Raw genomic sequence first — 13575 nt, forward strand, 5'->3', positions numbered from 1 at the left:
GAATAAGCCTAGGGAGAACGAAAATGACCGAAATATTGATCCGATGACACAAATAAACTTTTTGGATGCACATTATTTCTTAATAACCCTAAATAGATTAGAATAGGCCTAGGGAGGACGAAAATGACCTAAATGTTAATCCAATAACACAAATAAACATATTTGATGCACAAGATTGGTTCAAAACCCTAATTTTACTAGAATAAGCCTAGAGAGGACGAAAATGACTTGAATGTTGATCCAATGACACAAATGAACTTATTGGTTGCGCAAGATTGGTTAAAAACCCTAAATGGACAAGAATAAACCTAGGGATGATGAAAATGACCTAAATGTTAATCCAATGACACAAACACACCTTTTAAATGGACAAGATCGGTTTAAAATAGTAATTGGGATAAAATAAGCCCAGGGAGGATGAAAATGACATTAATGTTAATCCAATGACACAAACACACGTATTGGATTAAAAACCGTAATTGGACTAGAATAAGCCTAGGGAGGACAAAAATGACTTAAATGTTAATACAATGGCACAAATCAACTTATTGGATGCACAAGATTGGTTAAAATTCCTAAATGGATTAGAATAAGCCTAGGGAGGACGAAAATGACCTAAATGTTCATCCAATGCCACAAACAAGCATATTTGATGCACAAAATTGGATAAAAACCCTAATTGGACAAGAAAAAGCCTAGGGAGGACGAAAAAGACCTAAATGTTTATCCAATGACACAAATGAACTTATATGAAGCACAAGATTGGTTAAAAACCATAAATGGACTAGAATAAGCCTAAGGAGGATGAAAATGACCTGAATGTTAATCCAATGACACAAACACGCGTATTGGATGCACAAGAATGGTTAAAAACCCTAAATGGCCTAGAATAAGCTTAGGGAGGATGAAAATAACATAAATGTTAATCCAATGACCCAAACACACCTATTGGATGCACAAGATTAGTTAAAACCCTTCATTGGACTAGAATAAGCCTAGGGAGAACGAAAATGACATAAATATTAATCCAATGATACAAATAACCTTTTTGGATGCAAATGATTGGTTAAAAACACTAAATGGATTAGAATAAGCCTATGGAGAACTGAAATGACCTAAATGTTAATCCAATAACACAAACAGACGTATTGGATGGACAACATTGGTTAAAAACCCTAATTGGAATAGAATAAGCCTAGGGATGACGAAAATGACCTAAATGTTAATTCCATGTCACAAACTTATTTAATGCACAAGATGCTAACAAACCTTAATTGGATGCACATGATTTGTTAAAAACCCTAAATGGACTAGAATAAGCCTAGGGAGGACGAAAATGACCTAAATGTGCATCCAATGACACAAACACACCTATTGGATGCACAAGATTGGTTAAAACCCCTAATTGGACAAGAATAACCCTAGGGAGGACGAAAATGACCTAAATGTGCATCCAATGACACAAACACACCTATTGGATGCACAAGATTGGTTAAAACCCCTAATTGGACAAGAATAACCCTAGGGAGGACGAAAATGACCTAAATGTGCATCCAATGACACAAACACACCTATTGGATGCACAAGATTGGTTAAAACCCCTAATTGGACAAGAATAACCCTAGGGAGGACGAAAATGACCTAAATGTGCATCCAATGACACAAACACACCTATTGGATGCACAAGATTGGTTAAAACCCCTAATTGGACAAGAATAACCCTAGGGAGGACGAAAATGACCTAAATGTGCATCCAATGACACAAACACACCTATTGGATGCACAAGATTGGTTAAAACCCCTAATTGGACAAGAATAACCCTAGGGAGGACGAAAATGACCTAAATGTGCATCCAATGACACAAACACACCTATTGGATGCACAAGATTGGTTAAAACCCCTAATTGGACAAGAATAACCCTAGGGAGGACGAAAATGACCTAAATGTGCATCCAATGACACAAACACACCTATTGGATGCACAAGATTGGTTAAAACCCCTAATTGGACAAGAATAACCCTAGGGAGGACGAAAATGACCTAAATGTGCATCCAATGACACAAACACACCTATTGGATGCACAAGATTGGTTAAAACCCCTAATTGGACAAGAATAACCCTAGGGAGGACGAAAATGACCTAAATGTGCATCCAATGACACAAACACACCTATTGGATGCACAAGATTGGTTAAAACCCCTAATTGGACAAGAATAACCCTAGGGAGGACGAAAATGACCTAAATGTGCATCCAATGACACAAACACACCTATTGGATGCACAAGATTGGTTAAAACCCCTAATTGGACAAGAATAACCCTAGGGAGGACGAAAATGACCTAAATGTGCATCCAATGACACAAACACACCTATTGGATGCACAAGATTGGTTAAAACCCCTAATTGGACAAGAATAACCCTAGGGAGGACGAAAATGACCTAAATGTGCATCCAATGACACAAACACACCTATTGGATGCACAAGATTGGTTAAAACCCCTAATTGGACAAGAATAACCCTAGGGAGGACGAAAATGACCTAAATGTGCATCCAATGACACAAACACACCTATTGGATGCACAAGATTGGTTAAAACCCCTAATTGGACAAGAATAACCCTAGGGAGGACGAAAATGACCTAAATGTGCATCCAATGACACAAACACACCTATTGGATGCACAAGATTGGTTAAAACCCCTAATTGGACAAGAATAACCCTAGGGAGGACGAAAATGACCTAAATGTGCATCCAATGACACAAACACACCTATTGGATGCACAAGATTGGTTAAAACCCCTAATTGGACAAGAATAACCCTAGGGAGGACGAAAATGACCTAAATGTGCATCCAATGACACAAACACACCTATTGGATGCACAAGATTGGTTAAAACCCCTAATTGGACAAGAATAACCCTAGGGAGGACGAAAATGACCTAAATGTGCATCCAATGACACAAACACACCTATTGGATGCACAAGATTGGTTAAAACCCCTAATTGGACAAGAATAACCCTAGGGAGGACGAAAATGACCTAAATGTGCATCCAATGACACAAACACACCTATTGGATGCACAAGATTGGTTAAAACCCCTAATTGGACAAGAATAACCCTAGGGAGGACGAAAATGACCTAAATGTGCATCCAATGACACAAACACACCTATTGGATGCACAAGATTGGTTAAAACCCCTAATTGGACAAGAATAACCCTAGGGAGGACGAAAATGACCTAAATGTGCATCCAATGACACAAACACACCTATTGGATGCACAAGATTGGTTAAAACCCCTAATTGGACAAGAATAACCCTAGGGAGGACGAAAATGACCTAAATGTGCATCCAATGACACAAACACACCTATTGGATGCACAAGATTGGTTAAAACCCCTAATTGGACAAGAATAACCCTAGGGAGGACGAAAATGACCTAAATGTGCATCCAATGACACAAACACACCTATTGGATGCACAAGATTGGTTAAAACCCCTAATTGGACAAGAATAACCCTAGGGAGGACGAAAATGACCTAAATGTGCATCCAATGACACAAACACACCTATTGGATGCACAAGATTGGTTAAAACCCCTAATTGGACAAGAATAACCCTAGGGAGGACGAAAATGACCTAAATGTGCATCCAATGACACAAACACACCTATTGGATGCACAAGATTGGTTAAAACCCCTAATTGGACAAGAATAACCCTAGGGAGGACGAAAATGACCTAAATGTGCATCCAATGACACAAACACACCTATTGGATGCACAAGATTGGTTAAAACCCCTAATTGGACAAGAATAACCCTAGGGAGGACGAAAATGACCTAAATATTAACGCAATGACCGAAATGAACTTATTAGATGCACAAGATTAGTTAAAAACCCTAAATGGACTAGAATAAGCCTAGGAAGGATGAAAATGACCTATATGTTAATCCAATGACACAAACCCACAAATTGGATGTACAAGAGTAATTAAAACACCTAATTGGAGTAGAATAATCCTAGGGAGGACGAAAATGACCTAAATATTAACCCAATGACCCAAATGAACTTATTAGATGCACAAGATTGGTAAAAAACCCTAAATGGACTAGAATAAGCCTAGGGATGATGAAAATGACCTAAATGTTAACCCAATGACCCAAATGACCTTATTAGATGCACAAGATTGGTTAAAAACCTTAATTGGACTAGAATAAGCCTAGGGAGGACGAAAATGACCTAAATGTTAACCCAATGACCCAAATGACCTTATTAGATGCACAAGATTGGTTAAAAACCTTAATTGGACTAGAATAAGCCTAGGGAGGACGAAAATGACCTAAATGTTAACCCAATGACCCAAATGACCTTATTAGATGCACAAGATTGGTTAAAAACCTTAATTGGACTAGAATAAGCCTAGGGAGGACGAAAATGACCTAAATGTTAACCCAATGACCCAAATGACCTTATTAGATGCACAAGATTGGTTAAAAACCTTAATTGGACTAGAATAAGCCTAGGGAGGACGAAAATGACCTAAATGTTAACCCAATGACCCAAATGACCTTATTAGATGCACAAGATTGGTTAAAAACCTTAATTGGACTAGAATAAGCCTAGGGAGGACGAAAATGACCTAAATGTTAACCCAATGACCCAAATGACCTTATTAGATGCACAAGATTGGTTAAAAACCTTAATTGGACTAGAATAAAACTAGGGAGGATGAAAATGACCTATATGTTAATCCAACGACACAAACACCCCTATTGGATTAACAAGATAGATTAAAAACTCTAATTGGACTAAAATAAGCCTAACGAGGACGAAAATAACCTAAATGTTAATGCAATGACACAAACAAACATATTTGATGCACATGATTGGTTAAAAATACTAATTGGACTAGAATAAGCCTAGGGAGGATGAAAATAACCTCAATTTTAGTTCCATGACAGAAACGTATTGGATGCACAGGATGGTATAAAACCTTAATTGGATGCTCATGATTTGTTGAAAACTCTAAATGGACAAGAATACGCTTAAGGAGGATGAAAATGATCTAAATTTTAATCCAATGACACAAAAAACACGCATTGGATGCACAAAATTTGTTAAAAACCTTAATTGGACTAGAATAAGCCTAGGGAGGACGACAATGACCTAAACTTTTATCCAAAGGCACAACCACACGTTTTGGATGCACAAGATTGGTTAAAAACCTTAATTGGACTAAAATCATCATAGGGAGGAAAAAATGACCTAAACATTAATCCAATGAAACAAATAAACTTATTGGATGCACAAGATTGGTTAAAAACCCTAAATGGAGTAGAATAAACCTAGGGAGGACGAAAATGGTCTTAATGTTAATCCAATGATACAAAACACGTATTGGATGCACAAAATTTGTTAAAAACCTTAATTGGACTAGAATAAGCCTAGGGAGGATGAAAATAACCTAAATTTTAGTTCCATGACAGAAACGTATTGGATGCACAGGATGGTATAAAACCTTAATTGGATGCTCATGATTTGTTGAAAACTCTAAATGGACAAGAATACGCTTAAGGAGGATGAAAATGATCTAAATTTTAATCCAATGACACAAAAAACACGTATTGGATGCACAAAATTTGTTAAAAACCTTAATTGGACTAGAATAAGCCTAGGGAGGATGAAAATAACCTAAATTTTAGTTCCATGACAGAAACGTATTGGATGCACAGGATGGTATAAAACCTTAATTGGATGCTCATGATTTGTTGAAAACTCTAAATGGACAAGAATACGCTTAAGGAGGATGAAAATGATCTAAATTTTAATCCAATGACACAAAAAACACGTATTGGATGCACAAAATTTGTTAAAAACCTTAATTGGACTAGAATAAGCCTAGGGAGGATGAAAATAACCTAAATTTTAGTTCCATGACAGAAACGTATTGGATGCACAGGATGGTATAAAACCTTAATTGGATGCTCATGATTTGTTGAAAACTCTAAATGGACAAGAATACGCTTAAGGAGGATGAAAATGATCTAAATTTTAATCCAATGACACAAAAAACACGTATTGGATGCACAAAATTTGTTAAAAACCTTAATTGGACTAGAATAAGCCTAGGGAGGATGAAAATAACCTAAATTTTAGTTCCATGACAGAAACGTATTGGATGCACAGGATGGTATAAAACCTTAATTGGATGCTCATGATTTGTTGAAAACTCTAAATGGACAAGAATACGCTTAAGGAGGATGAAAATGATCTAAATTTTAATCCAATGACACAAAAAACACGTATTGGATGCACAAAATTTGTTAAAAACCTTAATTGGACTAGAATAAGCCTAGGGAGGATGAAAATAACCTAAATTTTAGTTCCATGACAGAAACGTATTGGATGCACAGGATGGTATAAAACCTTAATTGGATGCTCATGATTTGTTGAAAACTCTAAATGGACAAGAATACGCTTAAGGAGGATGAAAATGATCTAAATTTTAATCCAATGACACAAAAAACACGTATTGGATGCACAAAATTTGTTAAAAACCTTAATTGGACTAGAATAAGCCTAGGGAGGATGAAAATAACCTAAATTTTAGTTCCATGACAGAAACGTATTGGATGCACAGGATGGTATAAAACCTTAATTGGATGCTCATGATTTGTTGAAAACTCTAAATGGACAAGAATACGCTTAAGGAGGATGAAAATGATCTAAATTTTAATCCAATGACACAAAAAACACGTATTGGATGCACAAAATTTGTTAAAAACCTTAATTGGACTAGAATAAGCCTAGGGAGGATGAAAATAACCTAAATTTTAGTTCCATGACAGAAACGTATTGGATGCACAGGATGGTATAAAACCTTAATTGGATGCTCATGATTTGTTGAAAACTCTAAATGGACAAGAATACGCTTAAGGAGGATGAAAATGATCTAAATTTTAATCCAATGACACAAAAAACACGTATTGGATGCACAAAATTTGTTAAAAACCTTAATTGGACTAGAATAAGCCTAGGGAGGATGAAAATAACCTAAATTTTAGTTCCATGACAGAAACGTATTGGATGCACAGGATGGTATAAAACCTTAATTGGATGCTCATGATTTGTTGAAAACTCTAAATGGACAAGAATACGCTTAAGGAGGATGAAAATGATCTAAATTTTAATCCAATGACACAAAAAACACGTATTGGATGCACAAAATTTGTTAAAAACCTTAATTGGACTAGAATAAGCCTAGGGAGGATGAAAATAACCTAAATTTTAGTTCCATGACAGAAACGTATTGGATGCACAGGATGGTATAAAACCTTAATTGGATGCTCATGATTTGTTGAAAACTCTAAATGGACAAGAATACGCTTAAGGAGGATGAAAATGATCTAAATTTTAATCCAATGACACAAAAAACACGTATTGGATGCACAAAATTTGTTAAAAACCTTAATTGGACTAGAATAAGCCTAGGGAGGATGAAAATAACCTAAATTTTAGTTCCATGACAGAAACGTATTGGATGCACAGGATGGTATAAAACCTTAATTGGATGCTCATGATTTGTTGAAAACTCTAAATGGACAAGAATACGCTTAAGGAGGATGAAAATGATCTAAATTTTAATCCAATGACACAAAAAACACGTATTGGATGCACAAAATTTGTTAAAAACCTTAATTGGACTAGAATAAGCCTAGGGAGGATGAAAATAACCTAAATTTTAGTTCCATGACAGAAACGTATTGGATGCACAGGATGGTATAAAACCTTAATTGGATGCTCATGATTTGTTGAAAACTCTAAATGGACAAGAATACGCTTAAGGAGGATGAAAATGATCTAAATTTTAATCCAATGACACAAAAAACACGTATTGGATGCACAAAATTTGTTAAAAACCTTAATTGGACTAGAATAAGCCTAGGGAGGATGAAAATAACCTAAATTTTAGTTCCATGACAGAAACGTATTGGATGCACAGGATGGTATAAAACCTTAATTGGATGCTCATGATTTGTTGAAAACTCTAAATGGACAAGAATACGCTTAAGGAGGATGAAAATGATCTAAATTTTAATCCAATGACACAAAAAACACGTATTGGATGCACAAAATTTGTTAAAAACCTTAATTGGACTAGAATAAGCCTAGGGAGGATGAAAATAACCTAAATTTTAGTTCCATGACAGAAACGTATTGGATGCACAGGATGGTATAAAACCTTAATTGGATGCTCATGATTTGTTGAAAACTCTAAATGGACAAGAATACGCTTAAGGAGGATGAAAATGATCTAAATTTTAATCCAATGACACAAAAAACACGTATTGGATGCACAAAATTTGTTAAAAACCTTAATTGGACTAGAATAAGCCTAGGGAGGATGAAAATAACCTAAATTTTAGTTCCATGACAGAAACGTATTGGATGCACAGGATGGTATAAAACCTTAATTGGATGCTCATGATTTGTTGAAAACTCTAAATGGACAAGAATACGCTTAAGGAGGATGAAAATGATCTAAATTTTAATCCAATGACACAAAAAACACGTATTGGATGCACAAAATTTGTTAAAAACCTTAATTGGACTAGAATAAGCCTAGGGAGGATGAAAATAACCTAAATTTTAGTTCCATGACAGAAACGTATTGGATGCACAGGATGGTATAAAACCTTAATTGGATGCTCATGATTTGTTGAAAACTCTAAATGGACAAGAATACGCTTAAGGAGGATGAAAATGATCTAAATTTTAATCCAATGACACAAAAAACACGTATTGGATGCACAAAATTTGTTAAAAACCTTAATTGGACTAGAATAAGCCTAGGGAGGATGAAAATAACCTAAATTTTAGTTCCATGACAGAAACGTATTGGATGCACAGGATGGTATAAAACCTTAATTGGATGCTCATGATTTGTTGAAAACTCTAAATGGACAAGAATACGCTTAAGGAGGATGAAAATGATCTAAATTTTAATCCAATGACACAAAAAACACGTATTGGATGCACAAAATTTGTTAAAAACCTTAATTGGACTAGAATAAGCCTAGGGAGGATGAAAATAACCTAAATTTTAGTTCCATGACAGAAACGTATTGGATGCACAGGATGGTATAAAACCTTAATTGGATGCTCATGATTTGTTGAAAACTCTAAATGGACAAGAATACGCTTAAGGAGGATGAAAATGATCTAAATTTTAATCCAATGACACAAAAAACACGTATTGGATGCACAAAATTTGTTAAAAACCTTAATTGGACTAGAATAAGCCTAGGGAGGATGAAAATAACCTAAATTTTAGTTCCATGACAGAAACGTATTGGATGCACAGGATGGTATAAAACCTTAATTGGATGCTCATGATTTGTTGAAAACTCTAAATGGACAAGAATACGCTTAAGGAGGATGAAAATGATCTAAATTTTAATCCAATGACACAAAAAACACGTATTGGATGCACAAAATTTGTTAAAAACCTTAATTGGACTAGAATAAGCCTAGGGAGGATGAAAATAACCTAAATTTTAGTTCCATGACAGAAACGTATTGGATGCACAGGATGGTATAAAACCTTAATTGGATGCTCATGATTTGTTGAAAACTCTAAATGGACAAGAATACGCTTAAGGAGGATGAAAATGATCTAAATTTTAATCCAATGACACAAAAAACACGTATTGGATGCACAAAATTTGTTAAAAACCTTAATTGGACTAGAATAAGCCTAGGGAGGATGAAAATAACCTAAATTTTAGTTCCATGACAGAAACGTATTGGATGCACAGGATGGTATAAAACCTTAATTGGATGCTCATGATTTGTTGAAAACTCTAAATGGACAAGAATACGCTTAAGGAGGATGAAAATGATCTAAATTTTAATCCAATGACACAAAAAACACGTATTGGATGCACAAAATTTGTTAAAAACCTTAATTGGACTAGAATAAGCCTAGGGAGGATGAAAATAACCTAAATTTTAGTTCCATGACAGAAACGTATTGGATGCACAGGATGGTATAAAACCTTAATTGGATGCTCATGATTTGTTGAAAACTCTAAATGGACAAGAATACGCTTAAGGAGGATGAAAATGATCTAAATTTTAATCCAATGACACAAAAAACACGTATTGGATGCACAAAATTTGTTAAAAACCTTAATTGGACTAGAATAAGCCTAGGGAGGATGAAAATAACCTAAATTTTAGTTCCATGACAGAAACGTATTGGATGCACAGGATGGTATAAAACCTTAATTGGATGCTCATGATTTGTTGAAAACTCTAAATGGACAAGAATACGCTTAAGGAGGATGAAAATGATCTAAATTTTAATCCAATGACACAAAAAACACGTATTGGATGCACAAAATTTGTTAAAAACCTTAATTGGACTAGAATAAGCCTAGGGAGGATGAAAATAACCTAAATTTTAGTTCCATGACAGAAACGTATTGGATGCACAGGATGGTATAAAACCTTAATTGGATGCTCATGATTTGTTGAAAACTCTAAATGGACAAGAATACGCTTAAGGAGGATGAAAATGATCTAAATTTTAATCCAATGACACAAAAAACACGTATTGGATGCACAAAATTTGTTAAAAACCTTAATTGGACTAGAATAAGCCTAGGGAGGATGAAAATAACCTAAATTTTAGTTCCATGACAGAAACGTATTGGATGCACAGGATGGTATAAAACCTTAATTGGATGCTCATGATTTGTTGAAAACTCTAAATGGACAAGAATACGCTTAAGGAGGATGAAAATGATCTAAATTTTAATCCAATGACACAAAAAACACGTATTGGATGCACAAAATTTGTTAAAAACCTTAATTGGACTAGAATAAGCCTAGGGAGGATGAAAATAACCTAAATTTTAGTTCCATGACAGAAACGTATTGGATGCACAGGATGGTATAAAACCTTAATTGGATGCTCATGATTTGTTGAAAACTCTAAATGGACAAGAATACGCTTAAGGAGGATGAAAATGATCTAAATTTTAATCCAATGACACAAAAAACACGTATTGGATGCACAAAATTTGTTAAAAACCTTAATTGGACTAGAATAAGCCTAGGGAGGATGAAAATAACCTAAATTTTAGTTCCATGACAGAAACGTATTGGATGCACAGGATGGTATAAAACCTTAATTGGATGCTCATGATTTGTTGAAAACTCTAAATGGACAAGAATACGCTTAAGGAGGATGAAAATGATCTAAATTTTAATCCAATGACACAAAAAACACGTATTGGATGCACAAAATTTGTTAAAAACCTTAATTGGACTAGAATAAGCCTAGGGAGGATGAAAATAACCTAAATTTTAGTTCCATGACAGAAACGTATTGGATGCACAGGATGGTATAAAACCTTAATTGGATGCTCATGATTTGTTGAAAACTCTAAATGGACAAGAATACGCTTAAGGAGGATGAAAATGATCTAAATTTTAATCCAATGACACAAAAAACACGTATTGGATGCACAAAATTTGTTAAAAACCTTAATTGGACTAGAATAAGCCTAGGGAGGATGAAAATAACCTAAATTTTAGTTCCATGACAGAAACGTATTGGATGCACAGGATGGTATAAAACCTTAATTGGATGCTCATGATTTGTTGAAAACTCTAAATGGACAAGAATACGCTTAAGGAGGATGAAAATGATCTAAATTTTAATCCAATGACACAAAAAACACGTATTGGATGCACAAAATTTGTTAAAAACCTTAATTGGACTAGAATAAGCCTAGGGAGGATGAAAATAACCTAAATTTTAGTTCCATGACAGAAACGTATTGGATGCACAGGATGGTATAAAACCTTAATTGGATGCTCATGATTTGTTGAAAACTCTAAATGGACAAGAATACGCTTAAGGAGGATGAAAATGATCTAAATTTTAATCCAATGACACAAAAAACACGTATTGGATGCACAAAATTTGTTAAAAACCTTAATTGGACTAGAATAAGCCTAGGGAGGATGAAAATAACCTAAATTTTAGTTCCATGACAGAAACGTATTGGATGCACAGGATGGTATAAAACCTTAATTGGATGCTCATGATTTGTTGAAAACTCTAAATGGACAAGAATACGCTTAAGGAGGATGAAAATGATCTAAATTTTAATCCAATGACACAAAAAACACGTATTGGATGCACAAAATTTGTTAAAAACCTTAATTGGACTAGAATAAGCCTAGGGAGGATGAAAATAACCTAAATTTTAGTTCCATGACAGAAACGTATTGGATGCACAGGATGGTATAAAACCTTAATTGGATGCTCATGATTTGTTGAAAACTCTAAATGGACAAGAATACGCTTAAGGAGGATGAAAATGATCTAAATTTTAATCCAATGACACAAAAAACACGTATTGGATGCACAAAATTTGTTAAAAACCTTAATTGGACTAGAATAAGCCTAGGGAGGATGAAAATAACCTAAATTTTAGTTCCATGACAGAAACGTATTGGATGCACAGGATGGTATAAAACCTTAATTGGATGCTCATGATTTGTTGAAAACTCTAAATGGACAAGAATACGCTTAAGGAGGATGAAAATGATCTAAATTTTAATCCAATGACACAAAAAACACGTATTGGATGCACAAAATTTGTTAAAAACCTTAATTGGACTAGAATAAGCCTAGGGAGGATGAAAATAACCTAAATTTTAGTTCCATGACAGAAACGTATTGGATGCACAGGATGGTATAAAACCTTAATTGGATGCTCATGATTTGTTGAAAACTCTAAATGGACAAGAATACGCTTAAGGAGGATGAAAATGATCTAAATTTTAATCCAATGACACAAAAAACACGTATTGGATGCACAAAATTTGTTAAAAACCTTAATTGGACTAGAATAAGCCTAGGGAGGATGAAAATAACCTAAATTTTAGTTCCATGACAGAAACGTATTGGATGCACAGGATGGTATAAAACCTTAATTGGATGCTCATGATTTGTTGAAAACTCTAAATGGACAAGAATACGCTTAAGGAGGATGAAAATGATCTAAATTTTAATCCAATGACACAAAAAACACGTATTGGATGCACAAAATTTGTTAAAAACCTTAATTGGACTAGAATAAGCCTAGGGAGGATGAAAATAACCTAAATTTTAGTTCCATGACAGAAACGTATTGGATGCACAGGATGGTATAAAACCTTAATTGGATGCTCATGATTTGTTGAAAACTCTAAATGGACAAGAATACGCTTAAGGAGGATGAAAATGATCTAAATTTTAATCCAATGACACAAAAAACACGTATTGGATGCACAAAATTTGTTAAAAACCTTAATTGGACTAGAATAAGCCTAGGGAGGATGAAAATAACCTAAATTTTAGTTCCATGACAGAAACGTATTGGATGCACAGGATGGTATAAAACCTTAATTGGATGCTCATGATTTGTTGAAAACTCTAAATGGACAAGAATACGCTTAAGGAGGATGAAAATGATCTAAATTTTAATCCAATGACACAAAAAACACGTATTGG

Source organism: Cicer arietinum, chromosome 3, assembly GCF_000331145.2.
Source record: "Cicer arietinum cultivar CDC Frontier isolate Library 1 chromosome 3, Cicar.CDCFrontier_v2.0, whole genome shotgun sequence".
NCBI lineage: Eukaryota > Viridiplantae > Streptophyta > Magnoliopsida > Fabales > Fabaceae > Cicer > Cicer arietinum.